This window comes from Arachis hypogaea, chromosome 16, assembly GCF_003086295.3.
Source record: "Arachis hypogaea cultivar Tifrunner chromosome 16, arahy.Tifrunner.gnm2.J5K5, whole genome shotgun sequence".
NCBI lineage: Eukaryota > Viridiplantae > Streptophyta > Magnoliopsida > Fabales > Fabaceae > Arachis > Arachis hypogaea.
The window spans coordinates 57,799,860-57,826,330 of record NC_092051.1 but is presented as its reverse complement, the minus strand read 5'-3'; the positions used below and the strand labels follow the sequence as shown (position 1 = coordinate 57,826,330).

Sequence of the window (26,471 nt, the reverse complement as noted above, 5' to 3'; positions counted from 1 at the left end):
AAGAACATCAATGCATAAGGTCTTATACATTTAATCGATACATGAGCATGTACCCAATTCCCAATATTTACAACAGAATACAAAAACTACCCTTTTATTCACCCAATGTCCCAAGTTTTTCCACACTTGAATGATACACACACTAGCCTAAGCTAGTCAAAGATCCAAATAAAGGACATTTATTGTTTTTCGCTTAAACTTGTAAGGTAAAACAAGCATTAAAGAAGCATGAGAGAATTCAAGCTAAAAGCATATGGATGCATATGATCATGAAGCACAATGCATTAAGATAAATGCTCAACATCCAATATCAAGAATGTGCCAAATCGAGGGAAGGGATTGAAATTACATGGTGGCCAAATCATGCAATTCAAGAAGAGTTACAAGCTCAAAGGCAATTCTCATCACTTGGTATTCGTAAAAGGTAAGCATGAAAAACTCAAAAACCAAGTAGCAAAATATAACCTCGACAATGGAATCCAACAAAGATTATAAACATAATGATGTTAAGATAACATCCCTTTTTAATACTCAGCAGCAATTAATGGTAAACAAGAATAACAATCCAACACTTTACATTGAAAAAGAGAAAATGAAATGAAAACTAACTAATCTACTAACTAACTAACTAATTAGTTAACTAAAATAAATGGTTGTCAATGGTATTTGGGAGTGTTGGATGAAGGGTAAAGAAGGGAAGAAGAAAGGAGAAGGAAAGAAATGGGAAGAGGGGAAGAAAAGAAATGTGTTGAAGGAAGGACATCCGCGCGTACGCGTGCATGGCACGTGCGCGGATGGTGGTGTAATGGATGCGACGCGTACGCATACACGGCGCGTCCGCGTCGATGGCTTATTTCGAGAGTGATGCGTACGCATCATGTACGCGTACGCACGAGTGGTTTTGTGCGAAAGGCACAATGCTGGCGCAGCATAGGCACAACTCTCGGGTCAATGTATGGGAGGTGGAATTTTTCAATCCACGCGTACGCGCGCAGTGCACCTACGTGTGGATGGTGCTCTGTTTTTCAAAATTTTCTATGTTTTTGCACCAATCCAAGCATTCCAAACCTCCAAACAGCTACCAAAACATCATAAAACCTTATTTAACATACTAAACTACCAATTATACTCAACAAACAAAACAAAACATTAATTTAAACTAATTCTAGCAATATTTACAAAAGAGAAAGAGTGAAAAGATATTACCATGGTGGGGTGTCTCCCACCTAGCACTTTTGTTTATTGTCCTTAAGTTGGACTTATGGGGAGCTCTTCTCAAGGTGGCTTGTGCTTGAATCCTTCTTGGAACTCCCACCAATGCTTGGTTCCCCATTGTGCCCCAAAATGTCTCAAGGATTGAGCCAAGTCTTGTTGGAGTTCTTCACAAGCTTGGGGCTCCCAAAGTTGATTCTCCTTGTGCGATCCGGGATCCCACACTTTATTTTCACACCCGTCTTGAAGTTGATCATCATTATTAGTCCATCCGGGTGGTGAGTAAGGTGAATTCTCAATAAAGTGGCCAACAATCCTCCTAGACCCCTCTAGTTGAGCACTACTACAAGCTTTATATTCAACTCTTGAAGTATCAACCAAAATGAGCCTTGATTTGCAACGCCAACCATGAAACATTTTTCTTTTACGCTTCATCCCACAAAGCATCCTAAGTTGATCATCCGTTTCAAGCAAGCTAATCTCAAGTGGGACAATAAAGCTAATAGAAATTAGTTTTACCCACTCAAGTGAAGGAGTAGATGGCAACCTTGGTAAAGAGGCTTCTAAGGATCTTGACAAAGTGTAACCAACCCCCGTTCTTCTATTTTTAGGGACTTCCACCTCTTCACAAGATCTCTTAATTTCAATCCTTTGTTCATCAATTCTATCTAAACCTTTTCCCTTACTCAAATCAAAAATGGGAAGGTGAGAGAATTTTACCTCCACATTGCCTTCAAATTCACCAAAAGAAGGTTCTTCATGCTCAAAGGATTCTTCACCACTAAGACTTGACGCTTGATCTTCATCACCAAGGGAACTCACTTTTTGCTCTATCCCATCCAATTCTTCATATGGAATATGCTTCGGAAGATGTGCACTTTCCTCCTTAGCATCAAATTCAATCTTCTTGGAGGGGTTTTCTTCAACTCTATGTTCCCATGGAGGTTCCGCATCTTCTAAGTCTTCAACTACTTCTTCCTTTTCTTCAACAATTATGGCTTCCTCCAATTGTTCCAATACAAAGCAACCTTCCTCATTCTCCACCAATCTCTCCTTCATGTTATGCTCTTCATTTGATTCTCCACATATAGCCATGGGAGTTCCTTGAGTGTTCAAGCATTGGGATGCTAACCGATTTACCACCTTATCCAAGGCGACCGTGAATTGTTGCACATCCCTTTTCATCTCCTCATGTCCTTGAACAAGAACATCAAGGATGTAATCCATTGGAGGTTGGGGTGGATGGAAGGGTTCATCGATTTAGGGGAAGGAGTTATAGTAGGAAGGTGGTTCTTCTTGGTAGAGTTGTGGTGGTTCAATACTTTCCACTATTTCCACTTGTTGCACAACACGCTCCATGGTTGCTTGAAGTTAATCCAATGTTTCCTTGAGACGATCCCTTGACTCTTGTTCCTCTTAGATAATATGAGTAGGGTCATATGTTTCTTGGATTGAAGGACATGAGTATTCGTCCATGTGAGGTTGTGGTGGGAAGTAGAGTTCATCTTGTGGTTGAAAATGCTCATACATTGGAGGTGGTTCCATATGTGGCTCATATGGCTCAAAAGGTGTTTTGTATGGTATGTAAGGAGTAGGGTCATATGAAAGTGGTTGGTGAAAAGGGGCTTGTGAGTATGGTTGATGGCTATGTTGAGGATATGGCTAATAGGTATATGGTGGTGGTTCTTGAAAGTCACAAGGGGATTCACCATAACCATTAGATTGATATGCATCATAGAATGGCTCTTGTTCATAGTGTATTGGTGGAGGTTGTTGCCATGAAGATTGATCATATGCATATGGCTCCTCCCACCTTTGATTGTCCCATCCTTGATACACATTCTCATTATAGTCCTCATTTTCTACAACATAATTAGAACCAAACTCATAGCAAAAATGAGAATTCATGATAGCAAGAGAAAAGAAAAATAAAATCAAATAAGAAACAAAGAAAACCAAATCCTAAAACTAGTAAGAGCTAACAAAAGCAAACATATTCACACTATTTACATATATACAATAACCAATAACATAACACCATTGCAACTCCCCAGCAATGGCGCCATTTTGATGAGTGAACTCTTGACGGTTTAGAATTCACAAATGAAAGCTCGCTGCAATATAGTTTCTAAACCAAACAACAATCCTTTCGTACAAAAATTTGTTTGTCACTAGTACAAACCCCTAAAATCTATAAACCGAAGTATTTAAACCTCGGGTCGTCTCCCTAGGAATTTTAATAAAGTGTTCTTGTTATTGGTTATGAATTGTTGGGGTTTTTGAGATATTAGACATGAAATATAAATGGCAAAGGAAATTAAACTAACAACTAGAAAAGCTCTTGGCAAGATATGAGAACTAGAAATCCTATCCTAGTTATCCTCCTCAATTGTGACCACAATTATCTATTGCTACCACTTCGTTAACCTCTAACCATGGAGGAAAGTCAAGTGGATGAATTAACTTGATTCCACAAGTCCTAGCCAACTCCCAAGGGAAAGACTAGCTTTAGTGGTATCCAAATCAATTAGCAACTTCTAATTATCAATCAACAAAGAAATTAGATAACTCAAGCATCACTAATTACTCTACCTAGACCATGAGGAACAAAATCTATACTAGACTTAATAGAAGCATTTTATCAAACACATAAGAGGCATAAAAGGAAGCATATGAAATCTACAACAAGAATGAAATCTAACAACAATTATTGCAAGGAATTAACAACAACAATCAAAAGAAACACAATTATTATGAATTACCTCTAATTGAATTGAAAGAAAATGGAAGAAACAAAAGTAGATCTACAACAAAGTATAGGAACAAAATAGAGGAAATTACAACAAAGAATAGAAGAATGATGATTGCAACAACAAAGAATTGAGAAGAAGAAGTAGAAGAAGGCATGAATTGAAACCTAGATCTGAGAACTAAACCTAATCCTAATTCTAATCCTAGAGAGAAGTGAGAGCTTCTCTCTCTAAAACTAACTCTAAACTAATCCTAATGAGTGTAAATGATGCCAAGTTGTTGATTCCCTTCAATCCTTGGTCCTTTAAATGCATCTTGGTGCCAAATTGGTTGTGAACTGGGCCCCACAGCTCTCAGAAATCGCTGATCACGTTTTTTATTAAAAAATCATGTGCGGCCATCAGCGCGTACGCGCATACCACGCGTGCGCGTCCCTTGCGGTTTCGCGATCCACGCGTGCGCGTACAGTGCGCTTGCGCGTGGGTGGACATATCCAATTCTTTGGCTTTTTTCATTTGTTCTCCATTTTGTATGCTTTCCTCTTCATTCCTTTGATCCTTTCTAGCCTTTTCAACCTGAAATCACTTAACAAACAAATCAATGCATCTAGTGGAATCAAAGGTGAATCAAAAATCAATCAATTAAGGACCTAGAAAGCATGTTTTCACACTTAAGCACAAATTGAGAGACAATTATGAAACCATGCTATTTCATTGAATAAATGTGGTTAAAATGTTATAATGGGGTTTATCACATATAAAGGCATCAAATGGAATTAAAGTCAATTAAATTTGGCAATTTTATGGCCTAAAAAGCACGTTTTCACTCTTAAGCACAAATTAGGAGAAATTCACAACATCATGCTATTTCATTGAATAAATGTGAGATAAGTTGATGAAATCACTTGAATTTAGCACAAGATAAACTACAAAATTGGGGTTTACCAATGGGCTCCCCTATGGGCGTTGGACGCCAGCTACCCCTTTGTGGGTGTTGAATGCCAAGAATTGGGCTGTTGGCTGGCGTTGAATGCCAGTTTTGGGCCTTCATTTCTAAAGCAAAGTATGCACCATTATATAGTTCTGGAAAGCTGGTATGCGAAATTGTTACTCAGGTTGTGAATTATTGTTCGAAATTGATTCCCTGGCGATGGCTCCAAAAACGGATGCACAGAACCATGGTCTAAACATATCTTCACAACTTCGCATAACTAACCAGCAAGTGCACTGGGTTGTCCAAGTAATAAACCTTACGTGAGTAAGGGTCGATCCCACGGAAATTGTTGGTATGAAGCAAGCTGTGGTCACCTTGTAAATCTCAGTCAGGCGGATATAAAATAGTTATGGAGTTTTCGAAATTAATACTAAAATAAGGATAGAAATACTTATGTAAATCATTGGTGAGAATTTCAGATAAGCGTATGGAGATGCATTCATTCCTCTGAACCCCTGCTTTCCTACTGTCTTCATCCAATCAGTCTTACTCCTTTCTATGGCTGGCTTTGTTTAAGGATGTCACCGGTGCCAATGGCTACTTTCAATCCTCTCGGGAAAATGGTCCAAATGCTCTGTCACAGCACGGCTAATCGTCTGGAGGCATCACCCTTGTCGTTGGTTGCATCCTATTCCTCTCTGTGAAAATGGTCCGATGCGCTGTCACTGCATGGCTAATCATCTTGGAGGTTCTCGATCATACTGGAATAGAATTTACTATCCTTTTGCATCTGTCACTACGCCCAGCACTCGCGAGTTTGGAGTTCGTCACAGTCATTCAATCCCAGAGTCCTACTTGGAATACCACGGTCAAGGTTTAGACTTTCCGGACTCTCATGAATGCCGCCATCAATCTAGCTTATACCACGAAGATTCTGATTAAGAGATCTAAGAGATACTCATTCAATCTAATGTAGAACGGAAGTGGTTGTCAGGCACGCGTTCATAGGGAATGATGATGATTGTCACGTTCATCACATTCAGGTTGAAGTGCGAATGAATATCTTAGAAACTGAATAAGTTGAATTGAATAGAAAACAGTAGTACTTTGCATTAATCCTTGAGGAACAGCAGAGCTCCACACCTTAATCTATGGAGTGCAGAAACTCTACCGTTGAAAATACATAAGTGATAATGGAGTTCATTGGTCTCGGCCCCAGAGGGGAACCGGAGTAACCAAGACTCGAATACAATGATAAAAAGTTCTATATATAATAAACTAGTCACTAGGGTTTACAGAAGTAAGTAATTGATGCATAAATCCACTTTCGGGGCCCACTTGGTGTGTGCTTGGACTGAGCTTGAAGTCTACACGTGGAAAGGTCATTCTTGGAGTTGAACGCCAGCTTTTGTGCCAGTTTGGGCGTTGAACTCCACTTTGCAACTTGTTTCTGGCGCTGGACGCCAGAATTGGGCAGAGAGCTGGCGTTGAATGCCAGTTTACGTCATCTAAACTTGGGCAAAGTATGGACTATTATATATTTCTGGAAAGCCCTGGATGTCTACTTTCCAATGCAATTCGAAGCGCGCCATTTTGAGTTCTGTAGCTCCAGAAAATTCATTTTGAGTGCAGAGAGGTCAGAATCCAACAACATCGGCAGTCCTTCTTCAACCTCTGAATCTGATTTTTGCTCAAGTCCCTCAATTTCAGCCAAAAAATACCTGAAATCACAGAAAAACACACAAACTCATAGTAAAGTCCAGAAATGTGAATTTAACATAAAAACTAATGAAAACATCCCTAAAAGTAACTAGATTCTACTAAAAACATACTAAAAACAACGCCAAAAAGCATATAAATTATCCGCTCATCACAACACCAAACTTAAATTATTGCTTGTCCCCAAACAACTAAAAATCAAATAGGATAAAAAGAAGAGAATATACTATAAATTCCAAACTATTAATGAAACATAGCTCCAATCAAATGAGCGGGACTTATAGCTTTTTGCCTCTTGAATAGTTTTGGCATCTCACTTTATTCATTGAGGTTCAGAATGATTGGCATCTATAGGAACTCAGAGTTCAGATAGTGTTATTGATTCTCCTAGTTCAGTATGATGATTCTTGAACACAACTATTTTATGAGTCTTGGCCGTGGCCCTAAGCACTTTGTTTTCCAGTATTACCACCGGATACATAAATGCCACAGACACATAATTGGGTGAACCTTTTCAGATTGTGACTCAGCTTTGCTAAAGTCCCCAATTAGAGGTGTCCAGGGTTCTTAAGCACACTCTTTTTTTTTTTTTTGCTTTGGACCTTGACTTTAACTGCTCAGTCTCAAGTTTTCACTTGACATCTACACGCCACAAGCACATAGTTAGGGACAGCTTGGTTTAGCCGCTTAGACCAGGATTTTATTCCTGTAGGCCCTCCTATCCACTGATGCTCAAAGCCTTGGGATCCTCTTTATTTACCCTTGCCTTTTGGTTTGAAGGGTTATTGGCTTTTTTCTTCTTGCTTTTTCTTTCTATTTTTTTTCGCCTATTTTTTTTTCTGCAAGCTTTGTTCTTTGCTGCTTTTTCTTGCTTCAAGAATCATTTTTATGATTTTTCAGATTATCAAATAACATGTTTCCTAGTCATCATTCTTTCAAGAGCCAACATATTTAACATTCTTAAATAACAACTTCAAAAGACATATGCACTGTTCAAGCATACATTCAAAAAACAGGAAGCATTGTCACCACATCAATATAATTAAACTAAGTTCAAGGATAAATTCAAAACTCATGTACTTCTTGTTCTTTTGAATTAAAACATTTTTCATTTAAGAGAGGTGATGGATTCATGGGACATTCATAACTTTAAGACAAAGTTACTAACTACTAATGATCATGTAATGAAGACACAAACTTAGATAAGCACTTAACATAGAGAAAACGAAAAATAGAAGAAATAAGAACAAGGAATGAATCCACCTTAGTGATGGTGGCGTTTCCTTCTTGAGGAACCAATGATGTCCTTGAGCTCTTCTATGTCTCTTCCTTGTCTTTGTTGCTCCTCCCTCATTGCTTTTTGATCTTCTCTAATTTCATGAAGGATGATGGAGTGCTCTTGATGTTCCACCCTTAATTGTCCCATGTTGGAACTTAATTCTTCTAGGGAGGTGTTGATTTGCTCCCAATAGTTTTGTGGAGGAAAATGCATATGAGGCATCTCCGGGATCTCATGGTGATGAGCTTCCTGCGCCTCTTGAGCTCCATGAATGGGCTCTCTTGCTTGCTCCATCTTTTTCTTAGTGATGGGCTTCTCTTCCTCAATGTGAATGTCTCCTTCTATGGAAGCTCCAGCTGAGTAACATAGATGGCAGATAAGATGAGGAAAAGCTAGCCTTGCCCCAGGAGAGGGCTTTTCGGCTATTTTGTAGAGTTCAAGGGAGATGACTTCATGAACCTCTACTTCTTCTCCAATCATGATGCTATGGATCATGATGGCCCGATCCACAGTAACTTCAGATCGGTTGCTAGTGGGGATGATGGAGCGTTGGATGAACTCCAACCATCCTCTAGCCACAGGCTTGAGGTCCAATCTTCTTAGTTGAACCGGCTTGCCTTTGGAGTCAATCTTCCATTGAGCTCCTTCCACACATATGTCCATGAGGACTTGGTCCAACCTTTGATTAAATTTGACCCTTCTAGTGTAGGGGCGTTCATCTCTTTGCATCATAGGCAAGTTAAACGCCAACCTCACATTTTCCGGACTAAAATCCAAGTATTTCCCCCGAACCATTGTAACATAGTTCTTTGGATCCGGGTTCTTACTTTGATCATGGTTCTTGGTGATCCATGCATTGGCATAGAACTCTTGAACCATTAGGATGCCGACTTGTTGGATGGGATTTGTTAGAACTTCCCAACCTCTTCTTTGAATTTCATGTCGGATCTCCGGATACTCATTTCTTTTGAGTTTGAAAGGGACCTCGGGGATCACCTTCTTCTTGGCAACAACATCATAGAAGTGGTCTTGATGAGCTTTGGAGATGAATCTTTCCATCTTCCATGACTCGGAGGTGGAAGTTTTTGTCTTCCCTTTCCCTTTTCTAAAGGATTCTCCGGTCTTAGGTGCCATCAATGGTAATGGAAAAACAAAAAGCTTATGCTTTTACCACACCAAACTTAGAATATTGCTCGCCCTCGAGCAAGAAAATAAAGAATTAGATGAAGAAGAATAAGAAAAAATGGAGAAGAGGGGGGAGGTGTATTTCGGCCAAGAAGAGAAGAGAGGGTTGTGTTGTGTGAAAATGAGGAAGAATGGAAGGCTTTATATAGGGAAGGGAGGGGGGTTAAGGTTCGGCCATATGGGTAGGTTTGGGTGGGAAATTGATTTGAATTTTGAAGGTAGGTGGAGTTTATTGGGTAGGTTTATGGAGAAGAGTGGGTGGATGTGAGTGGTGAATGGTTAATAGGGAAGAGAGATGGAGGTGTGATGAGCGGATATTTTATACGCTTTTTGGGGTTAATTTCATATAGTTTTGAGTATATTTTAGTTAGTTTTTAGTCTATTTTCATTAGTTTTTAGGAAAAATTCATATTTCTGGACTTTACTATGAGTTGTGTGTTTTTCTGTAATTTCAGGTATTTTTCTGGCTGAAATTGAAGGAGTTGAGTAAAAATCTTATTCAGGCTGAAAAAGGACTGCTGATGCTGTTGGATTCTGACCTCCCTGCACTCAAAGTGGCTTTTCTGGAGCTACAGAACTTGAAATGGCATGCTTCCAATTGCGTTGGAAAGTAGACATCCAGGGCTTTCCAGCAATATATAATAGTCCATACTTTGCACAAGGATAGACGACGTAAACTGGCGTTCAACGCCAGTTCTCTGCCCAATTCTGGCGTCCAGCGCCAGAAAAGGATCAAAAGCTGGAGTTGAACGCCCAAACTGGCACAAAAACTGGCGTTCAACTCCACAAATGGCCTCTGCACGTGGATTGCTTAATTCTCAGCCCCAGCACACACCAAGTGGGCCCCAGAAGTGGATCTCTGCATCATCCTTCATAGTTTACTCATTTGTTGTAAACCTAGGCTACTAGTTTAGTATTTAAACAACTTTTAGAGACCTATTTTTGGATCTCATGACATTTTAGATCAAAACTTTGTACTCTTTGACGGCATGAGTCTCTAAACTCCATTGTTGGGGGTAAGGAGCTCTGCTGTGTCTCGATGAATTAATGCAAGTATTTCTGTTTTCCATTCAAACACGCTTGTTCCTATCTAAGATGTTCATTCGCGCTTAACTGTGATGAAGGTGATGATCCGTGACATTCATCACCTTCCTCAAACCATGAACATGTGCCTGACAACCACCTCCATTCTATATCCGATTGAATGAGTATCTCTTAGATCTCTTAATCAGAATCTTCGTGGTATAAGCTAGAACTGATGGCGGCATTCATGAGAATCCGAAAAGTCTAAACCTTGTCTGTGGTATTCCGAGTAGGATTCAATGATTGAGTGACTGTGACGAACCTCAAACTCATGAGTGCTGGGCGTAGTGACAGACGGAAAAGGATAGCAGATCCTATTCCGGCATGATTGAGAACCTGCAGATGATTAGCCGTGCGGTGACAGCGCATTGGGAATCTTTTCACTGGAAGGATGGATGGTAGCCATTGACAACAGTGATCCACCTACACACAGCTTGCCATAGGAGGACGTGCGTACGTGAATCAGAAGACAGAGGAAAGCAGAGATTCAGAAGACAAAGTATCTCCAAAACTCCAACATATTCTCCATTACTGCATAACAAGTAACTTTTAATTCATGCAATCTTGGTTATTCGCAATTCAACTGATAAACATAATTGACTTCCTGACTAAGATTTACAAGATAACCATAGATTGCTTCAAACCAACAATCTTCGTGGGATTCGACCCTTACTCACGTAAGGTATTACTTGGACGACCCAGTGCACTTGCTGGTTAGTGGTACGAGTTGTGAAAAGTGTGATTCACAATTCGTGCACCATGTTTTTGGCGCCGTTGTCGGGGATTGTTCGAGTTTGGACAACTAACGGTTTATTTTGTTGTTTAGATTAGGAAAAATTTCTTTTTTTTGTTTAGAGTCTCTTTTTATTGTTGTGTTAGAATCTCAGAATCCTTATTTTCTTTTTAAAAATATTTTTCAAAAAAAAATATATAATTTTTCTATTAAATCCTGTGTCAAACTTTATGTTTGGTGTTTTCTTGTTGATTTTTCTGAGTTTTTCGAAAATTTATTTTGGTTTTCCAAAAATTTTAAGTTTGGTGTTCTTCCTTGGTGTTCTTAAGTTTTCCTTGTGTCTTGATCTTAAAATTTTTATGTTTGGTGTTCCTTGGTGTTTTTCCCCCAAAATTTTCGAAAACAAGGAACCTCAGATCTAAAAATTTTAAATCCTGTGTTATCTTGTTGTTTTTCTCTCTCCTTTAAAAATTCAGAATTTTATTTCAAAATTTAAAACCTTTTTCAAAAATCATCATATCTTTTTCAAAATCTCCTAATCACTCTCTTTCTCATCACTTTTTCGAAAATCTTTTACTCATTTTTTTATTTTATTTTGATTTATTTTCTTTTCGAAATAAATTAATAAATAAATAAATAAAAATATTTTTTCTATTTTACATGATCTCCCTTTCTCCATCATGGACCTAAGCGGAAATAAACAGTCCAGGAGGACTCTGGGGTCATATTCTAACCCCTCTACTGCTTCATATGGGAGTAGTATCTGCATACCCTCCATTGGAATCAGTAGCTTTGAGTTAAATCCTCAGCTCATTATCTTGGTGCAGCAAAGCTGCCAGTATTCCGGTCTTCCACATGAAGAACCTACAGAGTTTCTGGCACAATTTTTATAAATTGCTGACACAATACATGATAAGAAAATAGATCAGGATGTCTACAGACTATTACTATTTCCATTTGCTGTAAAAGGTCAAGCTAAGAGGTGGTTAAATAACCAACCTAAAGCCAGCATAAGGACATGGAAACAGCTGACAGAAAAATTCCTGAATCAGTATTTTCCTCCAAAAAGGATGACACAGCTAAGGCTGGACATCCAAGGCTTTAAACAAGGAGATAATGAATCTCTTTATGATGCCTGGGAGAGATACAGAGAGATGCTACGAAAATGCCCCTCTGAAATGTTTTCAGAGTGGGTTCAGTTAGACATCTTCTACTATGGGCTTGCAGAAGGAGCTCAGATGTCTCTAGATTACTCAGCTGGTGGATCTATCCACATGAGAAAGACAATTGAAGAGGCTCAAGAGCTCATTGATACAGTTGCCAGGAATCAGCATCTGTACCTAAGCAGCAACCCTTCCATGAATGAAGAGGTTAAAACAGTAACTGCTGAACTCAGTCCAGTAAAACAAGCTGCTGAATTCAATCAGCAATTGGACTTTCTAACAAAGCAGCTAGCCGAATTTAAAGACAGGTTACAAGAGACAAGGATGGCTAATATACATATGGACGAACAGTTTAAGCAAACAAAGCAGTAGCTGTCAAGGCAAATAGCAGAAGAATGCCAAGCAGTTCAACTAAGAAGTGGGAAAACATTAAATACCCCACCTCAAGGCAGCAAAAAGCTAAGAAATGAGCAAACCACCCAAAATTCACCTGAGGACAGTAAGAGCCCACGGAAAAATAATTCTGGTGCTAAAACGCCAGAAAATTGGTGGAAGGCTGGCGCTGAACGCCCAGACCATGGCCAAAACTGGCGTTCAACGCCAGAAACAAGGCAGGACTGGCGTTCAACGCCAGAAATGGGCAAGGATCTGGCGTTGAACGCCCAAAATGGGCAAGATCTGGCGCTAAACGCCCAAAATGGGCACAGTTCTGGCGTTCAGACGCCAGGAGCAGACAAGGAGCTGGCGTCCAGTTTCACTCCAGCTTCTAACTCTGGCACTCAATTGCCAGTGAGGGATCAGACACACACAAATGCTGATAACAACCCCTCTAAAAAGGCTTCTTCAACCACTTCTGTAGGCAATAAACCTGCAGCAACTAAGGTTGAAGAATATAAAGCCAAGATACCTTATCCTCAAAAACTCCGGAAAGAGGAGCAGGATAAGCAATTTGCTCGCTTTGCAGATTATCTCAGGACTCTTGAAATAAAGATTCTATTTGCAGAAGCACTTGAGCAAATACCCTCTTATGCCAAGTTTATGAAAGAGATCTTGAGTCATAAGAAGGATTGGAGAGAAACAGAAAGAGTTCTCCTCACTGAAGAATGCAGTGCAGTCATTCTGAAGAGCTTTCCTGAAAAGCTTAAAGACCCTGGGAGCTTTCTGATACCATGCATATTAGAAGGTAATTGCACCAAGACAGCTTTATGCGATCTTGGGGCAAGCATTAACCTAATACCTGCATCCACTATCAGGAAGCTTGGCTTAACTGAAGAAGTTAAACCAACCCGGATATGTCTCCAACTTGCTGATGGTTCCACTAAATACCCATCAGGCGTGATTGAAGACATGATTGTCAGAGTTGGGCCATTCGCCTTTCCCACTGACTTTGTTGTGCTGGAAATGGAGGAGCACAAGAGTGCTACTCTCATTCTAGGAAGACCCTTCCTAGCAACTGGAAGATCCCTCATTGACGTCCAACAGGGGGAAATAACCCTGAGAGTCAATGATGATGAATTCAAGTTGAACGCTGTCAAAGCCATGTAGCATCCAGACACATCAAAAGACTGCATGAAAGTTGATCCTATTGATTCTTTGGTAGAAGAGATCAACATGGCTAAGAGTCTTGAATCAGAGTTGGAAAACATCTTTAAAGATGTTCAGTCTGATCTAGAGGATTCAGAGGACATGAAAGAGCCTCTGAAATTTCTTCTGGAAGAGGAAAAACCTCCTAAACCCGAGCTCAAGCCATTACCACCATCCTTGAAATATGCGTTTCTAGGAGAAGGTGACACTTTTCCAGTGATCATAAGCTCTGCCTTAAATTCACAGGAAGAAGAGGCACTTATTCAAGTGCTAAGGACACACAAGACAGCTCTTGGGTGGTCCATAGGTGACCTTAAGGGCATAAGCCCAGCTAGATGCATGCACAAAATCTTATTGGAGGATAATGCCAAACCAGTGGTTCAACCACAGAGGCGGCTAAATCCAGCCATGAAAGAAGTGGTGCAGAAAGAGGTCACCAAATTACTGGAGGCTGGGATTATTTATCCTATTTCTGATAGCCCCTGGGTGAGCCCTATTCAAGTCGTCCCAAAAAAGGGAGGCATGACAGTGATTCATAATGAAAAAAATGAACTGGTTCCTACAAGAACAGTTACAGGGTGGCGCATGTGTATTGACTATAGAAGGCTCAATACAGCCACCAGAAAGGATTATTTTCCTTTACCATTCATAGACCAGATGCTAGAAAGACTAGCAGGTCATGATTATTACTACTTTTTGGATGGCTACTCAGGCTATAACCAGATTGCAGTAGATCCCCAGGATCAAGAGAAAACAGCATTCACATGTCCATCCGGAGTGTTTGCTTATAGAAGGAAGCCATTTGGGCTATGTAATGCGCCTGCAACCTTCCAGAGATGAATGCTCTCTATTTTCTCCGATATGGTGGAAAAATTTCTTGAAGTCTTCATGGACGACTTCTTAGTATACGGAGACTCATTCAGCTCCTGTCTTGATCACCTGAAACTTGTTCTGAAAAGATGCCAAGAGACCAACCTAGTTTTAAACTGGGAAAAGTGTCACTTCATGGTGACTGAAGGAATTGTTCTTGGGCATAAAATCTCAAACAAGGGAATAGAGGTGGATCAAGCAAAAATAGAGGTAATTGAAAAATTACCACCACCTGCCAATGTTAAGGCAATCAGAAGCTTTCTGGGGCATGCAGGATTCTATAGGAGGTTTATAAAGGATTTTTCAAAAATCGCAAAACCTCTAAGCAATCTGCTAGCTGCTGACACGCCATTTGTGTTTGACACAGAGTGCCTGCAGGCATTTGAAAAAGAACTACTTGCAGTGGTTTACGCCATTGACAAGTTCAGATCATACTTAGTAGGATCAAAAGTGATTGTGTATACTGACCATGCTGCTCTTAAATATCTACTCACAAAGCAGGATTCAAAACCCAGGCTCATCAGATGGGTATTGCTTCTGCAAGAGTTTGATATAGAAATAAGAGACAAAAAAGGGACAGAGAACCAAGTGGCTGATCATCTGTCCCGGATAGAGCCAGTGGAAGGGACGTCCCTCCCCTTTCTTGAGATCTCTGAGACGTTTCCTGATGAGCATTTATTTGCCATTCAGGAAGCACCATGGTTTGCCGATATTGCAAACTATAAAGCTGCAAGGTTCATACCCAAGGAGTACAACAGGATACAAAAGAAGAAATTAATTACTGATGCAAAGTACTACTTGTCGGATGAACCTTATCTCTTTAAGAGATGTGCAGACGGAATTATCCGTAGGTGTGTGCCTAGAGAAGAAGCACAGAGGATCATGTGGCATTGCCACGGATCTCAATATGGAGGCCATTTCGGAGGTGAGCGAACAGCCACCAAGGTCCTCCAATGTGGCTTCTATTGGCCCACACTCTATAAAGATTCCCGAGAGTTTGTACGTAATTGTGACAGTTGCCAAAGAGCTGGTAATCTGCCTCATGGTTACGCCATGCCTCAACAAGGAATCTTGGAAATTGAGTTGTTTGACGTATGGGGAATTGACTTCATGGGACCTTTCCCACCATCATACTCAAACACTTATATTCTGGTGGCAGTTGACTATGTATCAAAATGGGTTGAGGCTATTGCCACACCCACCAATGATACTAAAACAGTGCTGAAGTTCCTCCAGAAACATATCTTTAGCAGGTTTGGTGTCCCTAGAGTACTAATCAGTGATGGGGGCACTAACTTCTGCAATAAACAGCTTTACTCTGCCATGGTTCGGTATGGAATTCGCCACAAGGTGGCCACTCCATATCATCCACAAACCAATGGGCAAGCTAAAGTCTCTAACAGAGAATTAAAGAGAATCCTGGAACGGACAGTAAATACCCGTAGAAAGGATTGGGCACGGAGCTTGGATGATGCTCTGTGGGCTTACAGGACAGCATTCAAGACCCCCATAGGGACATCTCCATACCAACTCGTGTATGGTAAGGCATGTCACCTGCCCGTGGAACTGGAACATAAGGCCTACTGGGCAACCAGATTCCTAAACATTGATGCCAAATTAGCAGGAGAAAAACGATTGCTCCAGCTAAATGAGCTAGAGGAATTCAGATTCACAGCTTTCGAAAATGCCAAGCTTTATAAAGAAAAATAAAAAAAATGGCATGACAGAAAGCTGTCATCTAGAATCTTTGAACCAGGACAGAAGGTCCTGTTGTTTAACTCTAGACTCAGGATATTCCCTGGGAAACTGAAATCCCGGTGGAGGGGACCATACGTGATTACAAGTGTATCTCCATATGGTTATGTGGAGCTTCAAGATATTGATTCTGATAAGAAGTTCATTGTCAATGGACAGAGAATCAAGCATTATCTTGAAGGCAACATTGAGCAAGAATGCTCAAGGCTGAAGCTAGATTAAAAGCTCAGCAAGGTCCAGCTAAAGACAATAAAGAAGCGCTTGCTGGGAGGCAACCCAGCCATGGGGCAACAATCCTCTAAGCATTTTGCCCTATTTCTATTTTTATTTTTATTTGTTTATATAGAATTCATTGACAACAAGGTAAATAATCATTTACAGAAGACCTCAGCACACAAAACAGAGAAAAAGAGCTCACTGGCAAGAAAACGCCAGTAAAAGTATATTTTGGGCGTTCAACGCCCAAAATGGGCATCCACTGGGCGCTGAACGCCAGTAATGGTAGCACTCTGGGCGTTCAACGCCAGAAATGGGCACCCACGGGGCGTTGAACGCCAGTAATGGCAGCAGCTGGGCGTTGAACGCCCAGGAGAGCAGCATTTGGGCGCTGAATGCCCAAAACAGGCAGTGTTTGGGTGTTCAAACGCCAGGAAGGCAGGGAGGAGCCAAATTCATTTTTTTAACACGTATTTCCATTCTAATTTCAAATTTTATGTTTCAATGCATGATTTTTATATGAACATGTTAAGAACCCTGATTTCTAAAATCCTTAATTTCAAAAAATCCCTCTTTCCAAATTCAATCCAACTCTTTTCAAATCCTTTCTGAAAACAAATCTATCTTTTTCACTCTAAAATCTTTTCAATTAATCCATATCTTTTTCAAATCTCCATATTATCTTTTTCAAAATTCAGATTTATCTTTTTCAAAAATCTATCATATCTCTTCAAAATTAAACTATATCTTCTATCTTATCTTTTTCAACTCAATCTTTTTATCTTATCTTTTCCAATTTTTCGAAAACCCACCCCCCATCCCTTTAAATTTGGGTTCGGCCTCCCTCCTCCTCCATCAACAATTGCACCTAGCTCTCCTTCTATCCCTTTTCTTTCTTTTCTTTTGCTTGAGGACAAGCAAACCTCTAAGTTTGGTGTGTTTATCTGAGATCACTAAGATCATGGCTCCTAAAGGAAAACAACCCACTCCAAGAGGCAAGAAAGAGAGCATTTCAAAACCACTTTGGAATCAAGGGAAGTTCTTATCTAAAGAACATTCAGACCATTATCTTAAAATAATGGGTCTGAGATCAGTGATCCCAGAAGTTAGATTCGATCTGAAAGAAGATGAATATCCGGAGATACAGGAGCAAATTCGAATCAGGAACTGGGAAGTCCTAGCTAATCCTGAAACGAAAGTAGGAAGGAACATGGTCCAGGAGTTCTATGCTAATATGTGGCAGACTGACAAGCAAAAACTATCTGGAACTGCCTTCTATGAATTTCAGACCATGGTCAGAGGAAAGATTGTTCATACCACCCCTGACAAGATCAGAGAGATCTTAAAGCTACCTCAGCTAAAGGACGATCCAGACTCCTTCAACAGGAGGATGATGAGAGCAGACATTGACCTGGATAAGATTCTAGAGGACATATGTATCCCTGGAGCCAGGTGGACCACCAACACAAAGGGTGTCCCAAATCAACTCAAGAGAGAGGATCTCAAACCAGTCGCCAGAGGATGGCTAGACTTCATTGGGCATTCTCTGTTGCCTACTAGCAACCGTTCTGAAGTCACACTTAAAAGAGCAGTGATGATCCATTGCATCATGATGGGAAAGGAAGTGGAGGTTCATCAGTTGATTTCAGCTGAGCTCTACAAAATTGCTAACAAAAATTCTAAAGAGGCCAGGTTGGCTTATCCAAGCGTGATTTCCCTGCTCTGCAAGGACGCTGGAGTAAGGATGGGAATAACTGAGTATATCTCAATTGAGAAGCCAATCACCAAAGCATCAATGGAAAAACAACAAGCACAGGATGATCCCATCAAGAAGAGAGCACAGGAATTCCTCCCAGAGATCCCTCAATCTGAATACTGGGAGTATCTTGAGACATCTGTTACCAAGATACGGGAAGCTATGGAGCCAATAATAAAAGAACAGAAGGAACACAGTCAAATGTTGACCTATATGCTTAAAGAACAAGAGGAGCAAGGGCGTGACTTAAGCGAATTGAAGCGCCAAAAGTCTTCTCTTGTAGGACCAAGCACCCCAAGGATCAGAGGAACCCTCGTGCCCCCAGAATAAAGGTTGTTAATTTCCAATTTCTGCCTTAACTCTGTGACAGTGTCCTTATAGAAGTTTACCTTAGGAGTCATATAATAGTAATTAGTATCTATTTTGATTTTATCTCTAATTAAGCTATAGTTTATTTTTTCTCATCATCAGCAAACATGAATGAAGTAGTAGATCTTTTGAATAAGAGGCAATAAAATTTTGAGTTTTAATAAAAGAAATTCTAATTAGTTAAATGTGGTGGCAATGCTTTCTGTCTTCTGAATGAATGCTTGAACAGTGCATATGTCTTTTGAATTTGTTGTTTAAGACTGTTAAATATGTTGGCTCTTGAAAGAATGATGAACATGAGACATGTTATTGATAATCTGAAAAATCATAAAAATGATTCTTGAAGCAAGAAAAAGCAGCAAAGAACAAAGCCTGCAAAAAAAAAAGAGAGAAGAGAGAAAAAGCAAGCAGAAAAAGCCAAAAGCTCTTAAAACCAAAAGGCAAGGGCAAATAAAAAGGATCCCAAGGCTTTGAGCATCAGTGGATAGGAGGGCCTAAAGGACTAAAATCCTGGTCTAAGCGGCTAAACCAAGCTGTCCCTAACCATGTGCTTGTGGCGTGAAGGTGTCAAGGGAAAACTTGAGACTGAGCGGTTAAAGTCAAGGTCCAAGGCAAAAAGAAGAGTGTGCTTAAGAACCCTGGACACCTCTAATTGGGGGCTTTAGCAAAGCTGAGCCACAATCTAAAAAGGTTCACCCAATTATGTGTCTGTGGCATTTATGTATCCGGTGGTAATACTGGAAAACAAAGTGCTTAGGGCCACGGCCAAGACTCATAAAATAGCTGTGTTCAAGAATCATCACACTGAAATAGGAGAATCAATAACACTATCTGAATTCTAAGTTCCTATAGATGACAATCACTCTGAGCTTCAATGGATAAAGTGAGATGCCAAAACTGTTCAGAAGCAAAAAGCTACTAGTCCCGCTCATCTAATTAGAATCTGAGCTTCAATCAAAAACTCTGAGATATTATTGTTTCTCAACCTATTAGTCTTCTATTTTATTTGTCTAGTTGCTTGAGGACAAGCAACAGTTTAAGTTTGGTGTTGTGATGAGCGGATATTTTATACGTTTTTTGGGGTTAATTTCATATAGTTTTGAGTATGTTTTAGTTAGTTTTTAGTCTATTTTCATTAGTTTTTAGGAAAAATTCATATTTCTGGACTTTACTATGAGTTGTGTGTTTTTCTGTAATTTCAGGTATTTTTCTGGCTGAAATTGAAGGAGCTGAGTAAAAATCTAATTCAGGCTGAAAAAGGACTGCTGATGTTGTTGGATTCTGACCTCCCTGCACTCAAAGTAGATTTTCTGGAGCTACAGAACTCGAAATGGCATGCTTCCAATTGCGTTAGAAAGTAGACATCCAGGGCTTTCCAGAAATATATAATAGTCCATACTTTTTATAAGGATAGACGACGTAAACTGGCGTTCAACGCCAGTTCTCTGCCCAATTCTGTCGTCCAGCGCCAAAAAAGGATCAAAAGCTGGAGTTGAACGCCCAAACTGGCACAAAAACTGGTGTTCAACTCCACAAATGGCCTCTGCACGTGGATTGCTTAATTCTCAGCCCCAGCACACACCAAGTGGGCCCTAGAAGTGGATCTCTGCATCATCCATCATAGTTTACTCATTTGTTGTAAACCTAGGCTTCTAGTTTAGTATTTAAACAACTTTTAGAGACCTATTTTTGGATCTCATGACATTTTAGATCAAAACTTTGTACTCTTTGACGGCATGAGTCTCTAAACTCCATTGTTGGGGGTAAGGAGCTCTGCTGTGTCTCGATGAATTAATGAAAGTATTTCTGTTTTCCATTCAAACACGCTTGTTCCTATCTAAGATGTTCATTCGCGCTTAACTGTGATGAAGGTGATGATCCGTGACATTCATCACCTTCCTCAAACCATGAACATGTGCCTGACAATCACCTCCATTCTATATCCGATTGAATGAGTATCTCTTAGATCTCTTAATCAGAATCTTCGTGGTATAAGCTAGAACTGATGGCGACATTCATGAGAATCCGGAAAGTCTAAACCTTGTCTGTGGTATTCCGAGTAGGATTCAATGATTGAGTGACTGTGACGAACCTCAAACTCACGAGTGCTGGGCGTAGTGACAGACGCAAAAGGATAGCAGATCCTATTCCGGCATGATTGAGAACCTGCAGATGATTAGCCGTGCGGTGACAGCGCATTGGGAATCTTTTCACTGGAGGGATGGATGGTAGCCATTGACAACGGTGATGCACCTACACACAGCTCGCCATAGGAGGACGTGCGTACGTGAATCAGAAGACAGAGGAAAGCAGAGATTTAGAAGACAAAGCATCTCCAAAACTCCAACATATTCTCCATTACTGCATAACAAGTAACTTTTAATTCATGCTCTCTTGGTTATTCGCAATTCAACTGATAAACATAATTGACTTCCTGACTAAGATTTACAAGATAACCATAGATTGCTTCCAACCAATAATCTCCGTGGGATTCGACCCTTACTCACGTAAGGTATTACTTGGACGACCCAGTGCACTTGCTGGTTAGTGGTACGAGTTGTGAAAAGTGTGATTCACAATTCGTGCACCAAGGTGATAGGTGAAGGGTTTTGGGGAAGAGTGTTTATTGGGAATAGAGGATGATTGAGAAGAGAGAAGAGAGTGAGTGGAGGTAGGTGGGGATCTTGTAGGGTCCACAGATCCTGAGATAATCCTGTGGGGTCCACAGATCCAGAGGTGTTCAAGGATTTACAACCTTGCACCAAATTAGGCATGTAAAATGCCCTTGCACACAACTCTGGGCGTTCAGCGCCAGGTTGGTGCCCATTTTGGGCGTTCAACGCCCATTTGTTGCCCATTTCTGGCGTTGAACGCCAGAACCATGCTTGTTCTGGGCGTTCAGCACCAGCTCCTCTCCAGGGTGCAATTCTGGCATTCAGCGCCCAGATGATGCCCATTTTGGGCGTTCAGCGCCCAGATACTGCCCATTTTGGGCGTTCAGCGCCAGAACCATGCTCTGTTCTGGCGTTGAACGCCAGGCAGGTGCTTCCTCCAGGGTGTGATTTTTCTTCTGCTGTTTTTGATTCTGTTTCTAAATTTTTCGTTTATTTTGTGATTCCACATGATCATGAACCTAAGAAAATATGAAAAAAATAAAATTAGATAAATAAACATTGGGTTGCCTCCCAACAAGCGCTTCTTTAATGTCAATAGCTTGACAGTGGGCTCTCATGGAGCCTCACAGATGTGCAGAGCTTTGTTGAGACCTCCCAATACCAAACTTAGAGTTTGGATATGGGGGTTTGACACCAAACTTAGAGTTTGGTTGTGGCCTCCCAACACCAAACTTAGAGTTTGACTGTGGGGGCTTTGGTTGACTCTGCTTTGAGAGAAGCTTTTTCTGCTTCCTCTCCATGGATGCAGAGAGAGATCCTTGAGTTGTAAACACAAGGTTGTCCTTATTTAATTGAAGGATCAATTCTTCTCTGTCCACATCAATCACAGCTCTTGCTGTGGCTAGGAAAGGTCTTCCTAGGATGATGGATTCATCCTCTTCCTTTCCAGTATCCAGGACTATGAAATTAGCAGGGATGTCAAGGCCTTCAACCTTTACTAACACGTCCTCTACTTGTCCATAAGCCTGTTTTCTTGAATTGTCTACCATCTCTAATGAGATTTTAGCAGCTTGCACCCATAGATTCCCAGTTTCTCTATTACAGAGAGGGACATGAGGTTTATTCCTGAACTAAGGTCACACAGAGCCTTAAAGATCATGGTGCCTATGGTACAAGGTATTATGACCTTTCTAGGATCCTGTCTCTTCTGAGGTAATGTCAGTTGATCCAGATCACTTAGTTCATTGGTGAACAAGGGAGGTTCATCTTCCCAAGATTCAATACCAAATAATTTAGCATTTAGCTTCATGATTGCACCAAGAAACTTGGCAGCTTGCTCTTCAGTAACATCCTCATTCTCTTCAGAAGAGGAATACTCATCAGAGCTCATGAATGGCATAAGGAGGTTCAATGGAATCTCTATGGTCTCTAGATGAGTCTCAGATTCCTTAGGTTCCTCAGAGGGAAGCTCCTTATTGATCATTGGATGTCCCAGGAGGTCTTCCTCCTTGGGATTCACGTCCTTCTCCTCTCTTGTGGGTTCGGCCATGGAAATTAATTCAATGGCCTTGCACTCTCCTTTTGGATTCTCTTCTGTATTGCTTGGGAGAGTACTAGGAGGGATTTCAGTGATCCTTTTACTCAGCTGGCCCTCTTGTGCTTCCAAATATCTAATGAAAGACCTTGTTTCATTCATGAAACTCACAATGGCCTTAGATAGATCAGAGACTAAATTTGCTAAGCTAGATGGATTCTGCTCAGAATTCTCTGTCTGTTGCTGAGTGGATGATGGGAAAGGCTTGCTATTGCTAAACCTGTTTCTTCCACCATTATTAAAGCCTTGTTGAGGCTTTTGATCCTTCCATGAGAGATTTGGGTGATTTCTCCATGATGGATTGTAGGTGTTTCCATATGGTTCACCCATGTATTTTAACTCTGCTATTGTAGGGTTCTCAAGATCATAAGCTTCTTCCTCAGAAGATGCCTCTTGAGTGCTGTTGGATGCAGCTTGCATTCCATTTAGACTCTGAGAAATCATATTGACTTGCTGAGTCAATATTTTATTATTAGCCAATATGGCATTCAGAGTATCAATTTCAAGAACTCCCTTCTTCATAGGCATCCCATTACTCACAGGATTCCTCTCAGAAGTGTACATAAACTGGTTATTAGCAACCATGTCAATGAGTTCTTGAGCTTCTGCAGGTGTTTTCTTTAGGTGAATGGATCCACCTGCAGAAGTATCCAATGACATCTTTGATAGCTCAGATAAACCATCATAGAATATATCCAGGATGGTCCATTCTGAAAGCATGTCAGAAGGACACTTTTTGGTCAGCTGCTTGTATCTTTCCCAAGCTTCATAGAGGGATTCACCTTCTTTCTGTCTGAAGATTTGAACATCAGCTCTAAGCTTGCTCAGCTTTTGAGGAGGAAAGAACTTGGCTAAGAAAGCCGTGACCAGCTTATCCCAAGAGTTCAGGCTATCTTTGGGTTGAGAGTCCAACCATATTCTAGCTCTGTCTCTTACAGCAAAAGGGAAAAGCATGAGCCTGTAGACTTCAGGATCTACTCCATTAGTCTTAACAGTATCACAGATCTGCAAGAATTCAGTTAAGAACTGAAAAGGGTCTTCAGATGGAAGTCCATGAAATTTGCAGTTCTGCTGCATCAGACAAACTAGCTGAGGTTTCAGCTCAAAAGTGTTTGCTCCAATGGTAGGAATGGAGATGCTTCTTCCATGTAAATTGGAATTAGGTGCAGTAAAGTCACCAAGCATTCTCCTTGCATTATTGTTGTTGGGTTCGACTACCATCTCCTTTACTTGTTCGAAATTTTCAATAAGGTTGTCTCTGGATTGTTGTAATTTAGCTTCTCTTAGTTTTCTCTTCAGAGTCCTTTCAGGTTCTGGATCAGCTTCAACAAGAATACTTTTTTCTTTGTCCCTGCTCATAAGAAAGAGAAGAGAAAAAGAAAAGAAGAGGAATCCTCTATGTCACAGTAAAGAGGTTCCTTATTGTTAGTAGAAGAAGAAAAGGAATAGGGATGAAGAAGAATGAAGAATCCAAACACCAAGGTGATGATAGGAGCAGAGATGTGAGATGAAGAGAAGTGTTAGTAGATGAATAAATAAATAGAAGGAGATGAGGGAGAAAGATTTTCGAAAATAATTTTTGAAAAAGAGTTAGTGATTTTCAAAAATAGTTTTTGAAAAAGGTTAGTAGTTTTCGAAAATTCAAATAAAAAATAAAATAATTAGTCTAATTAAAAAGAAATTTTGAAAAATAGGGAAGATTTTTTCGAAAATTAGAGAGAGAGAGTTAGTTAGGTAGTTTTGAAAAAGGTAAGAAACAAACAAAAAGTTAGTTAGTTAGTTGAAACAAATTTTGAAAAGATAAGAAGTTAGGAGGTTAGAAAAGATATTTTGCAATCACTTTTTTGAAAAAGGTAAGATAAGAAGATATTTTTGAAAAGATATGATAGAAATTAGTTATTGAAAAAGATTTGATTTTTAAAATCTCAATTAATGACTTGATTCACAAGAAATCACAAGATATGATTCTAGAACTTAAAGTTTGAATCTTTCTTAACAAGTAAGTAACAAACTTGAAATTTTTGAATCAAAACCTTAATTGATGATGTTATTTTCGAAAATATGATGTAAAATTAAGAAAAAGATTTTTGAAAAATATTTTTTAAATTTTCGAAAATAACTAAAAAAAATTGAAAAAAGATTTGATTTTTGAAAAAGATTTTGAAAAAGATAAGATTTTTTTAAATTGAAAATTTGATTTGACTCATAAAAATAACTAGATTTTAAAAATTTTTGAAAAAGTCAAATCTAATTTTTGAAATTTTAAAAGAGAAAAAGGGAAAGATATTTTTTTTATTTTTGAATTTTTATGATGAGAGAGAAAAACAAGAAAAATGATGCAATGCATGAAAGTTATGGATCAAAACAATGAATGCATGCAAGAATGCTATGAATGTCAAGATGAACACCAAGAACACTATGAAGATCATGATGAACATCAAGAACACATTTTTAAAAAATTTTTAATGCAAAGAAAACATGCAAGACACCAAACTTAGAATTCTTTAATGCTTAGACACTAAGAATTCAAGAATGCATATGAAAAACAAGAAAAGACACAAACCATGCAAATGTAAAGATCAAACAAGAAGACTTACCAAGAACAACTTGAAGATCATGAAGAACACTATGAATGCATGAAAATTTTCGAAAAAAATGCAAGATGAGTATGCAATTAACACCAAACTTATAACATGACTCAAGACTCAAACAAGAAACACAAAAATATTTTTGATTTTTATGATTTTATGATTTTTTGTATTTTCTTTTAATTTTTTTCAAAAATTATTTTGAAAAAGAAAAATAAGGATTCCAAAATTTTTTAATATGAATTCCAGGAATCTTATGCTCTTTAGTCTAAAGCTCCAATCAAAGGGTCAGACATGGCTGAATAGCCAGCCAAGCTTTAGTATGTAACTCAGACATGACACGCCTAACATGCCCTACAGGCATGGCTTTACAGCCAGCCAGGCTTCAACATGCTTTATGAAACACTAGAATTCATTCTTAAAAATTCTGAAGAAAAAATTTTTTTTGAAAACATTTAAAAAAAAAAATTTTTTTTTCAAAAACAAAGGAGAAATTTTTGAAATATTTTTTTGAAAAATTTTTTTTTGAAAACTTTTTGAAAAGAAAACGAAAAGAAAGTTACCCAATCTGAGCAACAAGATGAACCGTCAGTTGTCCAAACTCGAACAATCCTCGGCAACGGTGCCAAAAACTTGGTGTTGTTACCGGATCAAACTTGGCACTGATGTTACTGGACCAAAAGCTTGACGAAAACTCGAACAATCCCCGGCAACGGCGCCAAAAACTTGGTATGCGAAATTGTTACTCAAGTTGTGAATTATTGTTCGAAATTGATTCCCTGGCGATGGCTCCAAAAACGGATGCACAGAACCATGGTCTAAACATATCTTCACAACTTCGCATAACTAACCAGCAAGTGCACTGGGTCGTCCAAGTAATAAACCTTACGTGAGTAAGGGTCGATCCCACGGAGATTGTTGGTATAAAGCAAGCTATGGTCACCTTGTAAATCTCAGTCAGGCGGATATAAAATAGTTATGGAGTTTTCGAAATTAATACTAAAATAAGGATAGAAATACTTATGTAAATCATTGGTGAGAATTTCAGATAAGCGTATGGAGATGC

General features: G+C 39.5%; 1 non-coding gene across 1 annotated transcript; it reads left to right on the top strand.

Annotated features, from left to right (window-relative positions):
• Positions 1-23,531: 23,531 nt before the first annotated feature.
• On the top strand, positions 23,532-23,639 carry LOC112760841 (small nucleolar RNA R71). The gene has a single exon (XR_003181260.1). It is a non-coding gene; the product is annotated as a small nucleolar RNA R71 (small nucleolar RNA).
• The last annotated feature ends 2,832 nt before the right edge of the window (positions 23,640-26,471 follow it).